This window comes from Triturus cristatus, chromosome 6 (genome assembly GCF_964204655.1).
Source record: "Triturus cristatus chromosome 6, aTriCri1.1, whole genome shotgun sequence".
NCBI classification, from domain to species: domain Eukaryota; kingdom Metazoa; phylum Chordata; class Amphibia; order Caudata; family Salamandridae; genus Triturus; species Triturus cristatus.
This window is the reverse complement of record NC_140589.1, coordinates 550,469,285-550,496,141: the sequence shown is the minus strand read 5'-3', so window position 1 is coordinate 550,496,141 and position 26,857 is coordinate 550,469,285.

Sequence of the window (26,857 nt, the reverse complement as noted above, 5' to 3'; positions counted from 1 at the left end):
GGCACTGATTTATCCTGTCTGCTTCCATATTATTATGAACATGTGGCATTATGCTAATAACTTAAGCATGTGGCCAATGATGTTAATAACTTCAACGTGTTAAACCACAGAACTCATGTACACGCTTTTCAGTGTCCTGCCATTGTTATTTAAAGACATGCTATTAGGAAATCAGCGCTTGGTGTCGTTACAGTGCAACAGCTTCTTACCTGATTCCAATGTTGGCATCTCTCCACCAACAGCTCTTCACACTTCAGCTCCAGTCTTCTTCCCCAGTATTTGCGATCCCTTCACAGTGTCAGCAGCCTGAAGAGTTGGTTGTGTTCCAGCTTTCTTCTGCCAGGTTGCAAGATCCCATTGATCCTGTAATGGAAGAGCACCAGAAAAGAGAGAAAAACATTTAAAGGGTAACCCTAAGTTCAGTTGCATAAGCAGACAGTATATTGAAAATAAGAAGCAGGTAAAACAATTCCTTTTTTTGTGTTAGGACACAGAGACTGGAAGTGTTGTGCTTTAAGGCACTGGATTGCTTACGGTATCCACAAAGCGACATTGCCTTCTCTCTCTGTGCATTTGACCAGTGTAAAAAGTATTTCCTCTAATAGCAGCACCGTTAAGAAAGCGCACATTGAGACTATATAGGAACTTGAGGGAATATTTTTACAAGCCCCCATCACCGGCACAACCTCACTTTCAGTGACGTTGTGATGGCGATGGGGGCCTCGCCTTATTTACAAGGCAGCGTTAAGCCACTTAACATTGCTTACCACTGCCTTGTAAATAAGGCACCCTTTCACGCTGTACTTAGCTTGAAAGGGGGGCAATGGGTGTTGTGGTGGGCGTTCCACCACAACACCCATTGATTTTGACGCTGTCCCATATTTAAATAGGAGGCAGCGCCAAAATTAAGACCAGGGAAAACCTGGTCTTAAACAGGCGAAAGGAGGAGAGATGCTTTATTTCTCCTAGTTTTTGCTGTTTCCTCGTGCGCTGCCTTGTGCAGCACACATAGAAACAGCAAATTGCCTATGATTGTTTATGAAGGAAGGCCCACTTCCTGCTCATAAACAATCATACAAAACAGCATTTAGAGATTGTTTATGTGCAGGAAGGGGGACCTTTCTGCACATGAACAATCCCAACCTTGCACTATGGTGCAAGGGTGCCTGCGTCGGCACTAGGCAGCTAAAGTTAGCGCTAGCGAAGGAGGAAAAGTAGGGCTGCACCATATTGTTGTAAATATGGTTCAGCCCTGCTGTTCTAACGTGACAAAGCAGTTTGTTAGCCTTCTTGGCTTAACAACACGCTTCGCCACTTTTTTGTAAATATGCCCCTTGGTGGCTTCTGCAATCTGCAAAGAGACATTGCCTTCATTCTCTGTGCATTTGAACTTTGTAAAGCCTTATTTTTTGTAAAAACAGCATCATTACAAAGTGAACTTCAGAGCTAATTCAGGAATTGGGAGTTCTAATGGTGTGACTCAGTAGTGAAACCAGGTTTCAAATGTTTAAGATTTGGAATGTGTTCTATTTTGATCTTGTTAACTTTTTGATTATCACTATGGATCTTCTGTTGTTTGACACTTTGACCAAGGATTAATGAAGCTGTTCTTAGACAGGCATTCTGTGTATGTTTTTGACATATGGAAGGTAATATTAATACTGCTCAAATTGTTTGCAGTTAAGAAGTATTAACGGCACACTTTTCCTAACATAATAAGCATCCCTTTACATACACTCAGTGTCCGGTGATCCAGAATCCAGAGCCAAGACTATTAACTGACCTGACCCCTCCAGTTTTGATGCAAAGGCTGTACATCCTTGAAGAAGCTGGTATTTCTCTTTTTCTCATCTCAACCCCCCTTCCTTTTGGGAGCTCCCCAGGGAGAGGTGTTATTCATTGCTGCACTATTAGTTTTCACTGGGTTTAAGGGAATTGCGTGTCCCATTCAGAACAGCCTGTTTTTCAGGTGAGTGGCTTGCAACAGAAAGCCAAGCCACAACATTTACATTCCCTTTGGGCAACGTGACCATTGATCCTTTAGCTAAAGCCTTGCCTGAAGTGTCCTCTGATATAGAGCATTTAACTGTTATAGTCTAGGACCTTCAGGTAGAAATGCAAAGGTTGAAAACTGAAAATCAGGAACTTAAGGGGCTCTAGCACGCAATAAGACTTTCACACAATAGAAGGACCCACAACCACGCCCTGTGCTCAGTCCCCCTAAGTTTGGCACACAATTCACACAATCACAGACTCCTCCTAGTGCTCACCCGTTAGATCGAATTGTGCATGTCACTGTAACTACACCAGAATCTATACCTTTGGCCAATCCAAAATGATTCACTAGGAATGCTTCACGTTACTCTGCCTTTATGAGTTAGTGTCAACTACATTTCTTATGGAAAGCACAAGTATTTCCATCAGATGCAGCCAAGGTCGCCTTCATAATTTCATAATTGGGAGGTGTTGCAGCCAATTGGTCTATACCTCTCATTGTGACCAATGAGCCTATTTCATATACTTCCCTGCCTTTAATGCGACAATGGCACAGTTATTTGCAATAAATGTCTTAGTATAATCTACTGACAATGAATTGCTAATTCTGAGGCAGGGCTCCAACGAATTTCATACTTATATCACTACTTTTTTAATCGCTTAATAGCTGGAACCCACTGGGCTCCCGGGTCATTTTTGGCCCCGGGGACCCCATTCCCCGGGCCCTGGCCTCTGTGATTGGGACCGTGCTTTCCTTCATTGAAGCAAGAGCAGGTTTTCCTACTCTCGCTTCAATCAAGCAAAGGAGCGTTTGCTATGACAGGGCATAGGTCATGCTCCTGCCCTGTCATAGCAAACAGCAATGTCCCGGGGGTGGGAACCCAGGACATTGCAGGAGCTGGTCCTGCGGGGAGGCGGTCCCCTGGGCCTCTATGGGCTCCTGGAGGGGGGCCACGCAGCCCCCCTTCCTTCATTTCTTAAGCCCCGGGCAGGTGGTGGTCCTTGGGGCTGGGGGTCCGTAACGGACCCCTGAATTTCAATTTTTAGTGCCCTGGGGAGGTGGTCCCCGGGGCTTGCGAGAGCCCCCTCACCCCTCACCCCTATTTAATAACCCAAGACTCAACCGGAGTTGCGCACCCTGCGTGACTTCTATTTTTATTTTTTTTAAATTAATACATTGGGGCCCTGGGTTCCTTGTGGGACTCCCAGAGCAGACCTAGGGGGTCACGGTGTTCCTACCATGTCCCCTTTTCTTGTTTTTCATCCTTATTTTCAACAGATTTCTTCTGACTCATTAACAGAGTCCCAAATGGCTGTCAACAGTTCCTGGTTTGGAGCGTTGGCAGCCAATGAGAATGAAGCTCGTGCTCGGGAGGGTTCGCGAACCCACTGCGGCCATAGATATCGAAACTTATTCTTATTCATGGGGTGGTGGGAGGAGCAGGTGACCGAAAGTTGGTTAACATATGGAGAAAACATTGTTTTATGGACACGTTTTATTGATTACATTTTTATGATTTAGAAAGGGGACAGAGAAACAGCTGAGGATTTGATGTCATCTTTAAATAATAACAAAATGAATTTACATTTCATGTCCAATATTAGCAATGAGAAAAGCGTGTTCCTGGACATTGAACTTCCTGTACAAGGAAATGCTTTAGTGATAAACTTACATCGCAAAGAGACAGCTGGGAATATTCTCCTAACTGCAACCAGTGCCCATCCCCATAACCTGATACAGAGTATTCCGTATAGAGAGTTGATCAGGGCCAAGCGTAATTGCAGTACAGAAAGACAGTATATTGAAGAAAGGGAAAGAATGGTCAAAAGATTTGCTCAGAGGGGTTATAGTAAGAAAACTATTCAATTGGCTAAAACTAAAGTGGAGGCCTTAGAAAGACCCCAATTGCTACATTCCAGGTCGCCGAGTGAAGAGCAAGTTGAAAAAATTAGGTTTATTACAACCTTTTCTAATCAGTCAGAAATATACTCACTCGTAACTGGCATATTCTTAAAACTGACAGAACCATCAACAAATATGTTAATGAAAATCCTCAAATTACACTTAGAAAAGGAAAGTCTCTCAAAGATGAATTAAGTAAAAATGCTATCTCCTATACTGAAGAATGTAGCATCAAATCTGAGGTCACAGGCTTTAGACGCTGTAAGCGATGCAAAGCGTGTGTAGACGGTACGGATTGTGCTAGTATTAAGGTACCAAACAGTAAAATAACTTTTACAATCAAAGGCAATTTCAGTTGTGATACAGAATATAGTATTTATTGTCTGATATGCCCATGTGGAAAATTTTATATTGGAAGCTCGATCCATAGGGCTAGGAAAAGGATTTTAGAGCACCAACGAACTATCCGGAATAATAATATACAATATCCGGTAGCCAGGCATTTTAATTAAAAACACAACCGAAATGATAAACTGCTGTCTTTTGTAGTTTTAGACTCTATTGGACAACAAGAATGTGGAAGTGACAGAGAGCACCTACTAATGATGAAAGAATCCAGATATATTGTAGATTTTGATACCCTAGTGCCGGTAGGATTAAACTCAAATGAAGAAATGGGGGTACATTTGTAAGTTGGTACAGAGCAAAATGAGTAGTGATACTTCTTTACGTTAAAATAATTGTTAAACAATAATTGTATGATAAATCAGCAAGTTTGTTAAGAGGTAATTCGGATATTTTTTGTTTTCTTTTAAATCACCACACGTAGGAAGCATTAATAGGAAAAGGGCAGTTACCAATTTCGCTAAGAAGACCTTCAATTTTAAAGGTTTAACATTCTGAACAGAATTCAAAGCCCACTTGGGCGAGACTTTGTTTGTATGACCAACTTTTGAATGGGACAGTGTGTTGTCTAGAGTGACAAGTAATGGGGTGTTGTGAATTGATTTCCCCCAAGTTCCCCTCTCCCTTTTTTTTGTCTTTGCATTATGTTAAAATGTCGTGTATTGACTATACTGTGGTCAAAATCAGATATAAATATGCAAATCATTATTACCTGTATTTTGGAAGAGTATTATGAGTTCCTGGTAATCTATGAAATTAACTGTGAAGTAGCGCGATGATATGCGCTGATCGATGGTTTTATGAAATGTACCATGTGATCACGGAAGGGTAACTACGTGTAACTTTATAATTTGAATATTTTATCATTTTATGTTGCATACAGAAGTCGGTTTTAGCTATCATTACATGAACAATATGAATAATATGAATCAATATTGTATTATCTTTAAATAGCGACACGCTAAATGTATTGCTTGAAAATGAATTTAACATGGCGCTCACAGTAGGATGTTAAAATGTGTAGACTCGAAAACTTGTCCTTCCTTACTGTTGACTACCTCGTGTATGTAAATCGGCATAATGGCAACATCCACCATACCGTGAAAACACTGAAAGGTGAAACGAGTCGGTATTCGAGCGCATCTTGCTAATAAATTTATTGAAGCAGCCTTGGGTGTCCTGGAGTATTCTTTGAGTTTGAAGAATTGGCGATTGGATATATATATATATATATTTTATTATATTTTATTTGATCCTATATATACATATATAATTATATAAACACACACGTATATGTGTGAGTGTATGTTTATATGTACAAATATCTAATGTAGCCCTATTATTAAAAATATATATTTTACACTACATTACATTTTTGGGGTTATTTTTTTAATTTACTTCTATGAACATCATATCAATAACATATCCCATGCTGACAATCCCCAGCTCATCCTTTCACTTTCAGCAGACCCCACCACCACTAAGACCAACTTCCATAACTTCATCAAGAATGTCACAGGCTACATGAGTGACAACTGTCTGAAGCTCATCACTGACAAGACGAAAGTGTGAATCTTTGACAAACATGCCACCCTATGGAATAACACCTGCTGGCCCACCAACTTTGAACCCACCAACAAAGTCTACGTCCTAAACCTCAGCATCATCCTGGACCACAAACTCACCATTAAATGACAGACCAACACAGTCTCCTCCCCCTGCTTCCACAATCACCCCTATCTCTGAAGAATCTTCAAATTGCTCCATATCAGTACAAGAAAAAACAGTGACGGAAGCCCTAATCACCAGCTGGCTGGACTATAGAAATGCACTTTATGGAGCAACCACCACTGAGCTTATGATGAGACTCCAGGCAAAACAGAACTTAGCGGCCAGACTGATCATCGACTTTCTCAAATGGACCCATATCACCCAACACTTGAGAAACCTCCACTGGCTCCCCATCCAGGAAACATGCCAATTAAAGCTACTGACACACATCTCTAAAACCCTCCATGACCAAGGACCTGCATATTGGAATCACTGACTGAACTTCCACCAACCATCCACAAACTTCAGCTCCACCTCCTTCATCCTTACTTAGACACTGCACGTTTGCCATAGCCACTGTTCCTTCTCCCAGATTGCTACCACAGCCTGGAATACACTCCCCCTCTACCTCTGAACTTCACTCTTACTGACTGACTTCAGGAAGAAACGCAAGTCCTGACTCTTCGATTCAACCCAGCAACCCAGCACCTGAATACTCTTATAGGTGACAAGCCACTCTCTGCAAGTACTGTAGATTGGTAATATATATATTCACTGAAAAAACATAGGTTTCAGTGATGTTATAGTTAGTTGGACTTTTCACTCATACAAAACCATAGAAATTCCGCCGTTATAGTTAGTTGAGCTAAATATAACTCACGCCCCTGCAATGCACTGCTGATGACGTCACATATTACATTATGCAGACATGGTCAGTGACATCACTGATGACATCTCAAATGACATCATTGATGACATCATCCAGTGAGTGTGTTTTTCTTTAAAATGTAAATATGTATTATATAAATACCAAGCTGTATTGAAGAATGAATGGATGTATAAGTGTCTGGATGGAGCATTTAGTAGGTGTGTGACTCACTGTTTAAGTGAGTGATTACATGTGTCTTACTGAATACATGGGTTAGTGACTAAATTGTATCAGTCTGTCTGTTGTTGTATAAGCTGCTGCATCAGTTGGTCTGTAGCTCCACGGGTGTCTATATGGGTTATTGATTAGTTGCCTGAGTAATTGTATGGGAGACTGAGTGTGTGTGTGGTTGGGTGGGGGATCTGTGACTCTTGCATAGATGTGTGAGTGGTTGATTGACTGGGTGTATGACGTTAAGACTGCATGTGAAAACTGTTCTATGGGTGAGTGAGTGTGTGTATGGATGTGAGTGACTGGATGTCTCAGTGGTAGATATCCAAGTAAGTACAACAGTAAAAGGCAGTATATGTGAGAGTTGGAGTATATAAATGACTATCTGTGAGCCTCAGTGATTGTGGGAGTGGCTGTATGGATGAGTGTATACTTGTGTTAGTGATTATATAGGAGAGTAAGTATGCGTTAGTATCTGTATGAATAAATGAGGTGGTGTATATATAACTGTGTAGGTGAGTAAATGGAACTGTGATTGGTTCTTTGCATGACTGACTAGGATAAGTGCGCGACTGACTAGGATGAGTGGTGGTTGTGAGTGTCTGTTTAGGTATATGAGTGCATATGATAGTGTTGTATTGATCAGTGACTACATGTATGAATGGTTGTATGGATGAATGAGTGCATGTGTCTGTAGACCTAGGAATTAGTGAGTGCATTTGTAGTAACTGGTATTGGTGTGTCGATGGTTTTGAAAATGGTAGTCTGTATTTTACAGAGGGTGTATCAAAAGTTATATTACGGTGTGAGGAGGTGCATCAGATTGTCATGTGGATGATGTCATCAGTGATGTCATTTGCGATTTCATCAGTGATGTCACTGACCATGTCATGAATGATGTAATATGTGACATCATCAGCAGTGCATTGCGGGGGCGCGAGTTATAGTTAGCTCAACTAACTATAACAGTGGAATTTCTATGGTCTTGTATGAGTGAAATGTCCAACTAACTATGCCGTTTCTGAAACCTATGGTTTGTTCAGTGAGTTTCAAAGGTTTTTTAAATGCTAATTTGTAACTATAACGTACCTGAAAGCTATGTTTTTTCCAGTGAATTTAAAGGTTTTTTAAATGCTAATTTGTAACTATAACATATCTGAAACCTATGTTTTGTTCAGTGAATTTCAAAGGTTTTTTAAATGCTAAGTTCTATAAATTTTCTTCTTTAAACCTATAGTTTTTTCAGTGATTTTAAATTATCACTTCATTGTCAACCTTATGAAAACAGACAATATCCCCAGTTTTCCAGGAATAGCTTCCACAATTATTTTTTTTCACAAATGAGAACAACAACTAACAGTAATAATATACAGAGTAGACGTCCCCATGCAAAAGCACCAGTTCCCGATATTTTCAATGAGCAGCCAAATCTGGGATGCGATCCTCCAAAAACAGGGAAGTAGCCACGTTTGCAGTAGGTATCTAACATCTGCATTTTACTGGTGATGACTACCTAGAATGTGAAAGTGATCTCAGCCCAGAATCACATCTGAAGCGCAACAAATGTCATAGAGTTACTGATCACGCAACTCAAACACCCATGAAGGCCACGACACTCACTGCCACCAGCCTCAGGACGTCCCCCCGGACCACCCCACTCCCTAATATAACCGAGGCAGCGCAGAACTTGACAGCGGACCTTCCAAAAACGGCATGGTCCTTCAGCCACAAAATACTTGAATGTTGGCAGATATGGCAAGCAAATATGTTTGAAGGACGCAACTCATCCATCAATAATATTAATGCACACAATACCAAGTGTAGCGGTGATGTGCTGGACAGACCTCAATGACAGATGATAAACCTCTCCATCTGTGCATATACTGCTGGTGCTTGTAGTGTTGTGCACAATAGATGCAACCATGTTACCTCAGGCAGTGGGGAAGATCTCGGACATGTAGCTGTGTTGTCCCCCCTGGAAGTGGAAGCGCAGTGGGCTGGTCCAACGTACGCCACTCCAGTGTAGGAGTATGAATAAATAAGCCGGGGCTCTTGTGAACTGTGAAGACCAACGAGTCTGCCAGAGCAGCGGGCCTCACCCTGCCACGTGGCTGCTGCCATGACCGCGGGTCTCCTCGACACAGGCCCCCTGCGAACCCAGCGGCACAGCACCACAGACTTATGTCTGTATAGACTACTGCCTTCCATCTACACTGCGGATAGCAGGCATCACAATTCAGATGGAGTAGCGATTGCAGATGACGCAGTCCAGTACGCAAGATACATTGCTCCGAATGCGGCCCTCTTGGACCACGCATCATCGCAGAGTGCGCACATGCTGCGTGCTTCAGGTGCCACTAACTCAGTGCACCACAAGTCATCACCACGTGGCCCTATTAAGGCAGAATTCAAAAGACATTGGTCCGAGTGCAGCCCCCCCGGACCATGTATCATCGCTGGATACGTACACGCTCAGTGCCAAAAGTACTACTAACTCAGTGCACCATAAGTCATCACCACGTGGCCTCATTGAGGCAGAATTCAATAGACAAAAGACATTGGTCCGAGTGCTCCCCCCGGACCATGCATCATCGCAGGGTATGTACATGCTGAGCGCCAAAGGTACTACTAACTCAGTGCACCGTAAGTCATCGCCACATGGCCTTATTGAGGCAGAATTCAATAGACAAAAGACATTGATCCGAGTGCGGCCCCCCGGAACATGCATCATCGCAGGGTACGTACACGCTGAGCGCCAAAGGTACTACTAACTCAATGCACCATAAGTCATCGCAAGGAAGAGTGAACAGTTTTATGTCAACATACTATCACTCGAAAATCACCCAAAAATACTTATAATATAAAAAGAACAGAAGAATCGAAGTACATTAATGATTACAATCCGGTGATTTTGAAGATGTGGAATGCAAATATGGACATACAATATGTTGCAGATAACTCAATTGCTATTTCTCGCTATGTCACGTCATATATTACTAAGTCTGAGACGACAGAATTGAAAGAAATGTGGGAAGAAACTTCACAGGATAAGACACTTAGCTAGAAATTGTACAGCTTCAGCTTGAAGATGCTTTCACATCGAGAAATTAGATCGTATGAATGGTCAGATCGATTGGCATCTGTAAGTTTATATTCGAAGTCAAGAGAAATCATCTGGATAAGTCTAGGTCTTCCTGCAACACGAAATCATGTTTTGAAATCTGTACAAGAAATGGAATACTTGGCACTGAATAAACCGAAAAGTACAGATATTCTGAAAACAAATATGTTGGATACGTAAAGTCCACACCTGGATAAGATATGTCTATATGAAATACTGCAACATTATAGTTTAAAACATTTTTTTTTACGGAAAATCTAAATGAAGGAAAATACGCTGTAATTGGATTGAAGGATGGTTTTTTAAAGCATGCCAAAGGAAATCTGATTAATCACAGGAAACTAAGTTGCGATACTCTAGATAAAAGAGAGTTTTCTATTTAGCTCTTCTACAACTCTTCAAACCTTGGAGGACTGAAATGGAATTACTTGGTGATTGTGACTGCTATGAGGATTCTTTCAATGCATGTAAAGATAGCATTGAATGTACAATTTTTCCAAATTATCACCAAATATTGATTGAAGAAATTAATCAAGAAAGTACTATTGCAGCTGAAATAGCTAGAGATAGTTCTCAAGATAGTCAGAGAATTTCCTGATAATCTGTTTGAGGAAGCTCATTTTAAGTTACGTACTGTACAATGTATTTGTAAATATTGTTACAATAAATTAGAACAAAACAAAATGCCAGCTAGAGCTGTGCATAATGACTTAGAATTAGTTGCTATACCTCCTAAACTTACAGATTCAAATACATATAAGGCCATCGTTGGACAATCTGTGCACCCTTTTCAGGCTATAATTCATATGCAGCCTAAAACAGGTAAGCTGCCTTCAACAGATCTATAAAGAGCTTTAAAAGTAAGAGTTGTGTATTTACCTTTAGATTTTAAGAAAAATGTTGAAACTGTTACTGTAGAAAGAGACGATACTGAACCTGTAGTCATTCTTGTTAATGGTGTACCCACAAAGAGTCGGAAAATATGCCTAGAGTTAGTACATGTCACAAAAGTCCAAAAGGCTACATTATATCTGGTGCAAAACAATATTTACTATAAAATTGTAAATCTAGAAGGAGAAGAAATGACTTTAGAAGATGAAACACATATTTCAAGTGGACAATTCAAGAAAAGAAGAAATTGAATTGTTTCCAGATGAAAAAAGCAAAACAAACTCCCATGAGTGTGTGGGAAGCAAGTTTGGAAGCTCAATGTTTTCCACAGCTCTTCCCTACTGAAAAAGTTAGATGATATGATGAAAGACCAGTTCCGATTTTAGCTTCAGAATACCGTACTTTACAACTGTACTCAGAACAACCAAGATTTCCTCAGTGTATTCCATAAATGTTTTATCTTTTGTTCCATACACTTACACTGTAGTCAGCATAGCTCACAATTTTAAATTGAAACATGATTTATTTATTAGAGAGAATTGTACTCTATGTCCTTGAACTTTGTCAAGAGGAAGTGACTAAAAACATTCCTTGATGTCTGTGCTGACTACTGCCTTCGATGTACACTAGCGTTAGCAGGGCTCACAATTCACATCGAGTTGTGATTCTGTGGCTCGCCCGCACCACGCATCATCGCTGGCTGCGCAGACGCTAAATGCTTCTGATGCCGCTATCTCGGTGCAGCACAACTCATGCACCCTTTCTGATACAATATTTTGTGTATAATTTCACATCTGCTGTCCTACCTCAGTGTATCACAAGTCATGAACCCTTTACGATAGAATCTTTTCTGTATGATTTCATATCTGGTACCCGTATGTTAGTGAAGCACAAATCATTGACCCTTTAGGATCGAATCTCTGTGTCTGATCCAATGATTACTGTTGTACTTGTTGCCAGCACCAACCAGTCCTGGAAGGTTGGCTTACAATCACCCCAAATGCATCCACCACAGACGTCACTGGACACGTGACCCTGGTTATAAAAAGGAGTCGAGCGCACGTGCCCGTACCCAAATCCACTATCTATCTGTGTCCATGTATTTATTATGTATGCAACATGCTGCCCCTAGGCCCTACCACATTACATAGTGCTCAGGACAGCGTATGCAAACATCTTACCTTTAACAGTGGGGGGAAACTTTAGTTATGTAACTTTGTCTCGGTCATTGTACAAGTAAGTATGTAGAGACTGCATCATTAGAGTACTGCAAGCAGAGTGTATAGTGAATTTATAAGTGTGTGAGGATCGTCGCAGTGATTGTATAAGTACATATGTTGGCGCAGCCTAACTCCGACAACGAGCTTGTCTCTAATTGGCTGCCCTCCATGTGCCAAAAACTGAAACTTCAACTTACCATGGCCCTATATTGCTACAGCTGCAACACTCCACTGAATGTGAATAAACATTCATATCCACACAGATGTCTCATGTCCACCATGTTTCTTGTGTGGAACTATGAATATAGGGTCAGTAATTCCCCGTACCTTCCATGTTGGCCATATTGTTGGACTTGGCTCACAGAGTGACACTTTGGCTTTTGCAACCCAGGTGACGGTAGCACTCCAACATGGACACCCGCGTCCAGTGTTGTCTGATTTTTTAAGCTTTCTATAGCCCAAAGCCAACCAAAAAGCAGCCCAAAGTAGCCCAATATTGCGACTTTAGGGAAGGAGGAGCAGGGACAGCATCAAGCAGGCGATGAATGCATTGGAATTGATGTTGCAGCAGGATGCCAAGTAAATATTTGTCTAATAAAGTGCTTTAACAGACTACTTTGCTGGAACGCTGTATATATATTTATAATCTGGCAATTAGCACAAACCAACATTTTATCACACAACCTGCAAAATGTAGTCCAATTGTGCGTGATCTATCCCAATCTGGCAACACTGATGCCACATCCACTCCCTCACCGCTGGTATACACCCACACCACACCCATCCAGCACAGGCGTCACAGGACACATGACCTTACTAATAAAAAAGACCGGGTGCACGTGCTCTACGCCATTTTAGAGTTGCTCGCAATGCATGCACTGCGGCTGGCATAGTCACACTGCCACGGTGATGGCCCGTCCCGGTGGTCCAAACACTTGATGTTTTGTGTGCTCTGCTACACCGCAGTGTAGGCCTGAGCCCAACAGCGAGGGCCTACTGCCACGTGTGTGACCTCACTTCTCACTGAGTTAGTAGCACAGCAAGCACTGAGCGGGTGTACAACCTGTGATGATGATAGGTGCACTAGTATGTCCTCTGCCATGGCGATATCAAGACTCAGTAGCAAATGTGAGACCTATTAGCTTGGAGAACGGAACTGCATGATGTGGAGGGTGCCGTGACCGCAAAAAGGTGAGCAGTGAGGCCTTTGTGCGCAGCGTCGGGCAGATACCTCGGGGCGGCAGGAGTGGATGGGATAAAGTAGCCTGAATGCAGAAAGACGGCAGAACGATTTAGGCGTACGCACTCGTATATACTCTGCCTCAGCGTCGGATTGGTAACGCGGGCACTGGTGCAATGCCCGAGGAGCCGGTGCTGAGTTCCAACTGTGGGCTGCTTTTTGGAGTAGTCTTGGGGACATATTTGGGCGGTGTCACTGTTGTTTGGATACAGCCAGCAGCCCAGTGGGTCTCTGAATGGCCTTTCTGGAGCCAGATGGGCGTCATTACCTTACGTTTAGTAACAGGCAGAGGTGTCACTTTCTTTCTCTCGCAGGGCCGCCCATTAATGTATGCATACCTAGCAGGGCGGGGGACTGAGCAGAAGTTTTTAAGTCACCAGTGTAAACGAATATGTGCATTTTTTTGTATCTCCCCCACCCCCCTAAAATTTCACCGAAACAGTGTTTTGAGGAAAGGCAATATGCAAATGTGGGCCACTTTTTTTTTTAGCGTGCCGGGTCCGATTTGGAATCCTAATCCAACCCTGCTCTGCCATTACTAATTCTGTACTATCTTTCAGATGTGGGAGCTTGAGAGAGGTCGCGGCACATGGTTGGAGACAGAGCGGTGGCGTAAAGGTAAGCTGTGACGGCTTTGTACACAGTGTGGGCACTCAGTGTCCCTCCTCATCTCTTCCTTTCTCTCCCTCACACTCTTTCTATCTCCCTCTTCCTCTTACACTGTTTGTCTCTTTCTCTCTCTCTCTTCCTCTCTCTCTGTTTCTTGCTCTCTCACTCTTCCGCTGTTTCTCTGTTCCTCTTTCTCACACTCTTTCTCTCTCTCTTCCTCTCTCACTGTTTCTCTCTCTCTCTTCGTCTTTCTCACTCTTTCTCTCTGTCTACTCACTTTCTTTATTTTTCTCTCTCTCTTTCTCTCCATCTCACTGTTTCTCTCTTTCTCCCTATCTTCTGCTCACTCGTTCTTTCTTTCTCTCTCTCTTCCTTTCTCCTTTGATGGACAAATGATGCACAATCTTATCTTGCTTTTTATTTAACAGGCTGTGAATCACAAATCAACGTTCATCCCCCCAACACCACCAAAGCTTAACGCGCGAAAAATCTGCGATGATGCATAGCCATCCTGAACGCATAAAAAGGTTGTTTTGGCATGTGGTGGACCCTCTTACACACATTTCGGTGGCGGGCAGTCACCTCTGGGTGGTTGGAGTGGATAGTGTGCAGCAGTCTGGGCGCACAAGAGTGCCCAGACACCTTCGAGCAGTGGGAGTGGATGAGCTGCACCAGCCTCATTTCGCATTAGCGAAACAGAGAATTACGCGTGTGCAGTTGTATGTACTCTGCAATTACTAATTCTATACTATCTTTCAGATCACTAAACTTGAGTGCTGTACTATGTACCGGCACGTGGTTGGAGACACACATCAGTGGCACAAAGGTGAACTGTGAAGATTGTCTCCAGTGTCAACTCTCCCTCTCCATCTCTTCCTTTCTCTCTCTCACACTTTCTCTCTTTCTCAGTCTCTTACTCTCCTCTCTCATTCTTCCATTCTCTCTTCCTCTCTCTCTCTCACTCTTTCTTTCTCTCTCCCTCTCTCTCACTCTATATCTCTCTCTCTTCCTCTCTCTCACACTGTTTCTCTCTTTCTATCTTCCTTTCTCTCTTTTTCTCTCACCCTTTCCCTTCCTCTCTCTCTCACTCTTTCTCTCATTGTCTGTCTTCCTCTCTCTCACTCTTTCTCTCTTCCTCTCTCACTTTCTCACTCTCTCATCCTCACTCTCACTCTTTCACACTCTCTCTTCCTCTCTCTCACACTGTATCTCTCTTTCTCTCTTCCTTGAAACAGAGAAATACGCATGTTGAGTTGTATGTACTCTGCAATAACTAAATCTATACTATCTTTCAGATCACTAAACTTGACGGTTCACTATGTCCCGGTACGTGGTTGGAGACACACCGGTGGCACAATGGTGAGCAGCGAATCCCTCTCCATCTCTTTTCTCTCACACACTTTCTCTCTTTCTCTGTCTCTTCCTCTCTTTCTCATTCTTTTTTTCTCTCTTCCTATCTCTCACTTTTTCTCTCTCTCCCTCTCTCACTTTCTCTCTCTCTCTCTTCCTCTTTCTCTCTCTCTCTCACACTGTTTCTCTCTTTATCTCTGTCTCTTCCTCTCTCTCACACTGTTTCTCTTGTTGTCTTCCTCTGTTTCACTCTTTCTCTCTTTGTCTGGCTTCCCCTCTCTCACTCTTTCTCTCTCTCTCTTCCTATCTCTCACACTGATTCTCTCTTTCTCTCTTCCTCGTGTCTCACTCTTTCTCTCTCTTTCTCTGTCTTCCTCTCTCTCACACTGTTTCTCTCTTCCTTGTAGCTCACTCTTTCTCTCTTCCTCTCACTCTTTCTCCCTCTCTCTTCCTCTCTCTCACTCTTTCTCTCTCTGTCTTCCTCTCTCTCACACTGTTTCTCTTTCTCTCTTCCTTGTATCTTACTCTCTTTCTCTCTCTTACTCTATCTCTCTTTCTCTGTCTTCCTCTCTCTCTCACTCTTTCCCTCTTTCTCTGTCTTCCTCTCTCTTTCATTCTTCCTCTCTTCCTCTCTCACTCTTTCTCTCTCTCTCTATCTTCTTTGCTGGATGCATGACGCACCATCGTATCTTTCTTTTTGACTTGCAGGCTGTGAATCACAAATGGACCAGCAAGGACATGCCACGGCTATACATAGTTTTATTTGTTGTTGTTTTGTTTTATTAAATGTTTTATTTTTTATATGTAAATCTATACGACTAAGATTCTTATTTCTCCAGAGGGTCACTTCCGGCCCCAAGAAGGTTGTTGGGGTATGCTGGTGATGTGGAAAGAGGGTGCGATACCTTCTAATGTGGGAAGACGCAGCGTGAAAGGTCTATCTCTCACAGAAAGAGCTCCGGTATGTTTTCAGAAATGCCTTGGACAGATGCCAGCTGACGGATTAAATCACAAAATGGCTTTTCAATTCTCATATAGTGTGACTTATGAACAGTTCGTACCCAGGCTCGCAGAGGGACAACTGCGGCCCATCCGCTCGACTCACAGAGGCAGAACTACGAGCCGTCTGCTCCCAAAAGAACATCAGTGTAGTGGCTCGCAGATGTAGAGGCACAGCAGCGTACTAGCTCACAAAGGTAGACAGCTGTGAGCCGACGGACTGGCTTCTAAAGGCATAGCTGCGAAGAGGTGATGTTGGGCAAAGGGAGAGTGAAAGGGTGATCTTCCTACTGGTGTCCTGGAGTGGAAGCCGTGATGCCTGGCGCTCACCTGTTTCTCCTTTATTGTTAATAAATCTTAAACCTTAAACCTTCAATGTATCCAAATCATCATTACACAGAGCTCTGCTATATTAAATTGCCCCCGGAACCTTTCTTTTATATTTTCACTCGGTGCGAGGCACAAGATGGCTACTAACAGTTCCTGACACTTATATACCCATTTATTCTTCCATCGACCTTGAGATATACATATATAAAACACACATTCACTGGATGATGTCATCAGTGATGTCATTTGAGATGTCATCAGTGATGTCATGAGTGATGTCACTGACCATGTCATAAGTGATGTAATATGTGACGTCATCAGCAGTGCATTGTGGGCGCACGAGTTATAGTTAGCTGAACTAACTATAACGGGGGAATTTCAATGGTTTTGTACGAGTGAAAAGTCCAGCTAACTATAACGCCCCTAAAACCTATGTTTTTTTCAGTGAATTTCTAAGGTTTTTTAAATGCTAATTCCTAACTATAACGTGCCTGAAACCTCTGTTTTTTTCAGTGAATTTCAAAGGTTTTTTAAATGCTAATTTCTAACTATGCCTACAGAGATAGGACATGTGAAGAAAGAAGAAAAAACGCACAGAAAGAAAAAAAAGAAATGCAGAAAGAAGCAACAGAAGTCCTCAAAGACGAAGAAAAGTGCAGGAAGAAGGATGACATGCAGAAAGAACAAACAGAAGAGCAGAAAGAAGCCTTGTTGCAAAATCATCCTGTACCCTCAACGGATACTGGTGGTAACTGAGTCTGACTAACCAGTCCTAGAGCCAGTGCTATGTTAAAAGACACTCAGAATACAGTGAAAACACCTACATACACTAGGGAACACTATGCATTGGGGTCCCCCAATGATCAGCATGACCTCCTCTGTAAGCCCCTAGTATATAATAGGGCAGGGGATTAAAACTACCTCTTAAAACGCGCCACAGGGCGTGTTTGCACACGTCACCTCAGGCCCCATCCCCTCACTTCCCCACTGTGTAAACACGCCCTGTGGCCTTTTTAAGTTGGGAGATTAAGTCCCCTTGAATCCTGAGGGTCCCTAGGGTCCAACTAGACCACTAGGTACCTCCAGTAAGCGCCACAGAGCTGCGTTGCAGAGAGATGTAAAAAGGGGCACGGCCTAGACCACCTCTCTGCAACGCAGCGCAGTGGCGCTTACTGGAAGCACCTGGTGGGCTAGTTTGCCCCCAAGGTCCCTCAGGATTGAAGGGGAATTATTTCCCCAACTTAAAACGCACCACAGGGCTTGTTTGCACACGTTAACTCAGGCCCCGTCCCCTCCCTTCACGACTGTGTAAACACGCCCTGTGGCCGTTTTTTGTTGGGAGATTAAGTTCATTTGAATCCTGAGGGTCCCTAGGGTCCAACTAGCCCACTAGGTACCTCCAGTAAGCGCCACAGAGCTGCGTTGCAGAGAGGTGTAAAAGTGGCACGGCCTGGACCACCTATCTGCAACGCAGCTCAGTGGCACTTACTGGAAGCACCTGGTGGGCTAGTTAGCCCCCAGGGGCCCTCAGGATTGAAGGGGACTTATTTCCCCAACTTAAAACGCGCCATATGGCGTGTTTGCACACGTCACCGAGCAAAACCAAAGGAAATGATGGACGGAGTGTTGAACATTGCAAGCACTCACCCCCAGTCAACTGATCTGGGTTTAATCCATCACCATTCTTTAGCCCACTCTGCCACCCCAGATCAGACATGGCCATATGCAAATCAGTCTGACCCTGTGCCTCATGCACATGTCACCTCAGGCTCCGTCCCCTCCCTTCCCCACTGTGTAAACACGCCCTGTGGCCGTTTTTTAAGTTGGGAGATTAAGTCCCCTTGAATCCTGAGGATCCCTAGGGGCAAAATAGCCCACTAGGTACGTCCAGTAAGCGCCATTGCAGAGAGGTGTAAAAAGGGGCACAGCATGCACCACCTCTCTGCAACGCAGAGCAGTGGCGCTTACTGGAAGCACCTGGTGGGCTAGTTGGCCCCCAGGGTCCCTCAGGATTGAAAGGGAATTATTTCCCCAACTTAAAATGCACCACAGGGCATGTTTGCACACGTCACCTCAGGCCCCGTCCCCTCCCTTCACCACTGTGTAAACGCGCCCTGTGGCCGTTCTAAGTTGAAAGATTAAGTCCCCTTGAATCCTAAGGGTCCCTAGGGTCAAATTAGCCCACTAGGTACCTCCAGTAAGCGCCACAGAGCTGCATTGAATAGAGGTGAAAAAAAGGGCGTGGCCTCAGAACACCTGTCGGCAACGCAGCTCCCTGGCGCATGCTGGAGATACCTGTTGGGCTAGTTGGCCCTCAGGGATCCTCAGTATTGAAGGGGAATTAATTCCCCAACTTACAACTGGCCAGGGGGCGTGTTTGCAGAGTGCTGCAAGGAGGGGATGTGGCCTCCGGCGAGATGCCGGTCTTTTATTTATTTAATTTTTTTAATTTACTGGCCCTGGAGACCCCATCCCCCAGGGCCTGCACCCTAACTTTTTTTGTTGAAAAAAATTAATTTGGCCCTCCCAAGGTCTTAATCGGCCCCGGGGACCCCAGTCATGGCCTTTTTAAAAAAAAAATTCTTTAGGAGGGGCTGCCTTGCCCCCCTCCTCAGGCCACTTATGGCCCCGGGGACCCCATCCCCCGGGGCCGGCCTTTGTTTTTTATTATTTTTAAAAAATTTATTTTTATAGAAACACCTAGGACATGCTGGACAAACCGTATGTACCTATCACCATGACGATTTGCGTGATATTCATTAAAAGGCGACTATGCATAGAATGAATCCACATGGAATGTATTTACACCGCTAGTGAAGCTCTGACGTGTCTGACGCCCTACCGTGCCTAATCCCGGTGCCCCCGCCGGTGGGTACTATCCAAGTAGACACCCTTGGTGTTTATTTATACAAACATGGGTAGCTATTCACGGGCACATTTAATATACACGCACACCAAGCCATTCAAAGGGGATTCAACAAAAATTCAACCAAACTATGCAAGAAACCTCCCTCACGGTTAATAAAACACACATCCACCGCCGGATGTGTAATACTTTTTATTTTACTCTCTGGAAAGGAGACGAACCTCACTTGAGAGTCGCAGCGTGCTCCTGGCTGAGCCCAATGCTGTGTTACACCCACCAGTGCCCGCCGAGTGCCTCACACCTCTGTGTTGTATTTCACCAGCTAGTGCGTATGCTATGACACTCTCTAGCCCATGTGCATTGTAACACCACCCCATGAATATGTCATGCCACACTTGCCTTCACACGGGTTATATTGCCCCATCTAACGTGCCTTCCTCGATGCCTATGTTATAACGCACAGTGCTATGCCATACATATTACAATCTGGGATCCATACCTTTCTCATAGTGCATATGCAACGTTACACTCCCCAGCACATATTTTATATTACAACTTTAGAGACTAGTTACGTTACACAACACTGCCCTGTGCATATTACACTCCAAGGCGCATATCGCATAGCACACGCTAGTGCCTGTGCTATCTCGCGCTCTCCAATGAATCTGTCATTGAGCACAATGTATTGCATATTATATTTCACACCCCGGTTCATCTTATATCACACTTTTTGGTGCATAACTATGTTCTACATAACACTGCGTCCACCTACCCTTTTCACGGGCATTACATTTTGCGATGGGGTGGAGGGTCAGGGGGTGTTTCTGCCAAGTGAGCCCGGAGTCACAGTCACAAACGTCCTCTTCTTCCTGAATAAAAGTTAGATTATGCTGCATACTTGTTCATATTTTAAGTAGTTCGCACAGAGACACATTTTTAAAACAATAAAGTTCCTAATACTCACCTTCTCTGAACAGTTAGCTTGCTGTCCCATCCACCTCCTCCCTATCCTCTGTTGTCTGAATCCACGGACTAGCCTCCTCCCTCCTGCCATGCATGGTCTGATGTGCTGCCACTGCCCTACATTTAGCATAATGTACCAGTCCACTCCTCCTGCCCTCCATTGCCCAATTCTATGGCCCATCATTGACCTCCTGCTTAGCCTCTGTGCTTAGCTTGCTGCCCCTATTCTCCTTCTCCCTGCCCTCTTTGTGCATGCCCCTGCTCCATCCTTTTTGCCCACCATGTTCCATGGACCTGCCACTCCTATCTACTCTGAGTGTTCTGTTGAGCTGCACTCCCCTCCCACCTGCCTAGCATTGCAGATGACTGTAACTTGTCCCTGCCACCTCCACCCTGCCTGTCCACATGCCATGCCCCTATCCCCTTCCTCCTGTCCTCCATGGTTCATTTTACTGCCACACCCTTCTGCCCTCCCTGGTCTGTTGTGCTGCAACTGCTCCTCCTGCCTGCCCCATGCGGTCTGTTGTGAGGCTCCTTCCCCTGAACTCTCTTGTCTGTGCCCAGGTCCTGACCCTCCCTTCTATCCTCCATGGTCCTTTATTCATGCCCCTGCACCCTCCTTCTTGCCCATCATAGCCATTGTGCTGCCACTAACCCTCCCCCTTCCCATGCATGGTCACACCACAATTCCTATGCACTCCATGGAGAGCAACAATGAGACTATGATGGCATACACACAGACCATGGAGGGAAGGTGGGAGGGGGTCAGGGGCAGCTAGCTGACCGCACAGGGAAGGTGGGAGGGGCCATGGCAGCACAGAAGACCAAAGTCTCGGGGTGATTTGTCAATTTGTCAAGCGGGGCCGAGAAAAAAGGGGGGTCCCAAAACACGTTTTCCCCATGCATTTTTCCATAGGGACCTTTAGTCCAAGGTACAGCCCGAACGGCTGAACAGAATTATTTGAAATTTGGCAGAGAGGTAGTCCTCAGGTCAGGGATGTGCCTTTTGAATATCTGAAGTAAATCTGTTCTGTAGTTCCTGAGAATATTTCAGTTAAAAGTACATATATATCTATAAGCGCGCACCGTGCGCGTACGGTAAGCTTACTGTACGCACACGCTGCCGTGCGCGAGCGTAATTCTGATTGGTTGTTAGATGACAGTAAACATTCCAGTCGGTCGAAATCAGGAAGTGTCGGCCGCCATTTTGTGTGTCTCACCCTAAAAAACAAAGGTGGAGAATGTGAAAAGGGGGCAAGGTAGAGAGTTGCAGACCCCGTAGCCTTTGTCAGGGGGTCCATATGCGCGTACGGTAAGCATATGGCGGAAAAAAATAAATAAATAAAAAAGAATTAAAAATCAAAATGAAATGTTTGGATTTTGGTTGGCTCTAAAAAGAGCCGTTGTGTTCATGGAGTGTTTTTTGTACCTATAAGTAAGTACCGATGCAGAGTCTAAAGTTCAAGAGGAAGACTCTGTTCCCTTCATCATTGAAATGTACACCGTCTCCTCTATAAATGTCTTGCATGTTGTAACGCAAGTTGTTGTGGTATATAGAACCCATACCATAGTCTCCCAGGAAAGCAGAAACAGACTTATTGACGTGCTTTCTTGCTTTGTCAATCTGCGGACAATATTGGTTGGACCAGTTCCTCTTTTGCCTTTGTCATATATTAGAATATACAAAGGCAGTTTGTGGAAAGAGTGACATCAATTGCACAAAGGTGTCCTTAATAAGCATTTCCAGACCTACCCCAGTTAAAGTGCCTAGGTCATTTCCACCACAGTGCACAATAATAAGGTTAGGCTGTGGGAGATGTAGAAAGGTTTTCACCAAAGGCATTAATTGGTGCCACTTTAACCCTCTCTGACCAATCCATTTAATGTCTACATTTGGCAAAGCAAGGTCTTTCACAATACCTATTTTTTCTGCAAACTTTTCACTCCAGAAGACATAGCTGTGACCTACAATCCACACTGTGAACATCTTTCAAGGAGATCTGGATGCACTCAGAAGGTGTTTTTCAGTAGAATGGCAATATGAAAAGAAAGATAGATGTAAAATGGAGGCTAACATACTTTTTTTTTTAAATAACTGATTGGCTGATTCAAACCATTTTACAGTTAAAACTAGGCTGTATGTTTAGATTTTTTACAAGCATGTTTTGTATTGGTTCAGAAAAATGTTTTCACACAGAACAGTACTTTGGATTTGCTGTTAGGTTTGAAAAGTCAAGCACTCTTGCTCTTTGATTAGAAACATTGTGTGCTGAACTTCTGACCTCTCTGCTCACACCAGTGTTCCATGACCTGTTGCTATGGTAGCAGGCAGAAGTTATGTTGGGGGAAGGGATCATTTGGAAAGGGTTGAAATTTGCAACCAATAGAAATGTGTGTTTCCATTTGAAAAAATTGTGGGAAGGACTGTGATTTGGAGTTAACATGTATATGTGTGGAAAAAGAGAGGGAAACATTGCCATTAACTGGTTCTGGTGAGAGGAGAGAGGTGTACAGCTCAGAGATTCTGGCTCTGATAATCTGCTGTTTGAGTGCCACATTTATTTCTGAACTAACTACTTTTAAAGGTGAGTTATGAATTTGAGAGGGAATGTATGTGGAGCATTTTGATATAAATAATAGAAATGTGATTCTTCTTTCAAAGTTGTTTTTCACATTTTGTGTTTTGGGAGATATTTAACTGTCTTGAAGTTGTGAGATACCTCGGACTTGGTAAATCCTAGTCTGGTGAGTTTTCCACCGATTGCACCCCAATCTTCACTGGAACTCCTTGCTAAAATAAGATCTGGTTCTCCTTTGGACCCATGTCCCACAAAGTTTTTAGCTAAAATAGCTTGTGCTATTAACCCCCTGGTGAATCCAATTCTAAACTGTTCATTGCTTACAGGGACTGTGCCGTCTGCCTGGAAACAGGCAATGGTCATTCCGCTCCTGAAAAAAACGTAATTGGATCGGGATGTCCATGCCAACTATCGACCTATTTCTTTACTCCCTGCTTTGGCTAAAGTGACAGAAAAGCACGTCCAGTCTGTCCTTTCTCATTTTGTGGAGGCCCACGGCCTCTTGCACCAAACCCAATCCGGCTTCCGTACGAACATGAGCACAGAGACCGCTCTGTTAGAGGTGGTGGAGGCCATCAAGGAAGTTCAGGACTCTGGGGGAAAAGCACTGCTGGTGTTACTCGATCTCTCTGCGGCGTTTGACACCGTTCCTCATGACCGCCTATTGACCCGCCTTGGGGAGATTGGGGTTGGAGGTACGGTGTTTAAATGGTTCAAGTCCTTTCTGACCAACCGCCAACAGACAGTCTGGGCACCTCCGTACTCGGCGACAGTGCCGCCTTTGGAAGTAGGAGTTCCTCAAGGATCTATACTAAGTCCGATCCTTTTCAATATTTATATGTCCCCTCTGGCTGCGCTGGTCGAGTCTTTTGGAGCCCAGATTGTTTCTTATGCTGATGACACTCAGCTTCTTTTCACGTGTAGCAAAAATATGGATTTCAATGGAGACCGTATTAAGAGCTGTTTGGCCGCGGTCTTTACATGGTTCCAATGCAATCAGCTAAAATGCAACTCTGATAAATCGGAGGTTCTCTTCTTCGGTTGCCCTCCTGATCCGTGCTGGAGGTCTTGGTGGCCTGCTGATATGTTTCCCCCTGCTGATGTGGCCTCGGTGGCTAAAAATCTTGGCTTTAAGATGGACAATTGTCTCACCCTGAAACCTCAGATCCTGAGCCTAGTTGGTCAATGCTTTGGCATTTTAAAAATGCTGAGAAAATGTCTTCCTGTTTTGTCCATCGCCCACAGGAAGATCACGGTGCAGGCCTTGATAGGCTCCAGGCTTGACTACGCCAATGTCCTGTACCTGGGTCTCCCCAAGTGCCTTCTCTCACGCTTACAGGTTGTGCAGAATTCGGCCGCGTGGGCTATCTTTGGCCTTAGCCATTGCTCCCATGCCACTGGACTACTGCAATCCCTGCATTGGCTCCCCATTCAGAAGCGTATTGAATTCAAGGCACTTACCATGACATTTAAAACGCTTCATGGTATTGGCCCTCTCTATATGAGAAAGAGGATCGGTTTTCATCGACCCACCAGAACCTTGCGCTCTGCGTCACTGTCCCTCACCGTGGTCCCGGCAATTAGGCGCGCCCGGATCGGAGGGCGTTCCTTTAAACACCTAGTGCCACTCGCATGGAATGCCCTCCCTCTGGCGTTAAGAAAGTGCGATAACTTGACGACCTTTAGAAAGATGCTCAAAACTCGGCTGTTCAGCCTGTAAGTCCTCCTCCCTGTAGAAGCTTTATGGTCTAGGGTCTGTCAGCGCCGGGACACTCTGTCTGAGTAGCTGAGCGCTTAACAAAACTCTGGATAACATAACATAACATAACATATTATTGAGTATGTCTTCACCATTAGTTAAGGTGTACTGGTATAACCCAGGAATAATGTTTTCTGCCTAGAATCACACCATGAGTCTGTGTGCACATAGGAATTGTTATCAGAGATTTAATTTGTGTTGCTCTTGCTCTGTTAGCCTTGCACTCGCAGGAAAGGGGCAGTTTGTTTTCTTAAAGTGTGATGGTTAGCATTCAGCAGAAATCACTGTCTCACAAATGAGAGGCAAATGCAAACACATTTGAAAATAGCATGGGTTCATTTTCCTACCACTTTAAAAGTTGTGTTTTACATTTTATGTTAAGGAAGATATTTAAGTGCCTTGAACATGTTAGATATTATGGAGTATGTCTTCACCATAAGTTAAGGTGTACTGGTATCACCCAGGAATACTGTTTTCTGCCTAGAATCACACCATGAGACAGTGTGCACACAGGAATTGTTATCAGAGATTTAATTTGTGTTGCTCTTCCTCTGTTAGCCTTGCACTCGCAGGAAAGGACCAGCTTGTTTTTTGGAACTGTGATGGTTTGTATTCAGCATCAAAAAGCTGTTTGGGCATGTGCTATTTTCTGTTTCTGAAAAATAAAATGAAAATGTGTGAGACTGTTACAGTAATTATCACTTGCTCTACCACAGTAGTAAGTGTGCTTTCAAATTGCAAATCAAATTTCGTTTTCTGCCTAGAATCACACCATGAGTCTGTGCGCACACAGGAATTGTTGTCAGAGATTCAATTCATGTTACTCTGGTTCTTTCAGAATTGCATTCGCAGGAAAGGGGCAGCTTGTTTTTATTGAATTGTGATGGCTAGCATTGAGCCCAAATTAATATGTCACAAATGAGAGAGCAATGCAAACACATTTGACATCAACATGGTAGATTTTCCTTACACTCCTGCAGTGGGTCATGTAGTTTGTACATGTTCAGAAGTCAAATTAACCCTTACCACACATTTAGTGTTACATACATGTCTCCAATGTTTATGCAGTTGCGCAAGGATCAATGCGGATCTCTTTTGCACTTGACAGTAGACAGTCTCCAGAAGCACACTCTTAGCAGAGAGCAAGCTGTTGCTCATGTACAGTGAAGCTTACTATTCAGCGCTGTGTGGTGTTTCAGATAGCAGTGAGTAACGCTAATACATTGAACCTCACCAAGGCTCATTTCCTTGCTAGAGTGTAGTACGTCATTCAGGTTGCACATGTTCATGGTCTCAAAAAGCAGTTTGGGCATGGGCTGTTTTCTGTTTCTGAAAAATATAATGAAAATGTGTCAGACTGTTACAGTAATTATCACTTGCTCTACCATAGTCGTAAAGTGTGCTTTCAAATTGCAAATCAAATTTCGTTTTCTGCCTAGAATCACACCATGAGTCTGTGCGCACACAGGAATTGTTGTCAGAGATTCAATTCATGTTACTCTGGTTCTTTCAGACTTGCACTTGTGGGAAAGGGGCAGCTTGTTTTATTGAACTGTGATGGCTAGCATTGAGCCCAAATTAATATGTCACAAATGAGAGGGCAATGCAAACACATTTGACATCAACATGGTAGATTTTCCTTACACTCCTGCAATGGGTCATGTAGTTTGTACATGTACAGAAGTCAAATTAACCCTTACCACACATGTAGTGTTACATACATGTATCCAATGTTTATGCAGTTGCGCAAGGATCAATGCAGATCTCTTTTGCACTTGACAGTAGACAGTCTTCAGAAGCACACTCTTAGCAGAGAGCAAGCTGTTTCTCATGTACAGTCAAGCTTACTATTCAGCGCTGTGTGGTGTTTCAGATAGCAGTGAGTAACGCTAATACATTGAACCTCAAAAAGGCTCATTTCCATTGCTAGAGTATAGTACGTCATTCAGGTTCCACATGTTCATGGTCTCAAAAAGC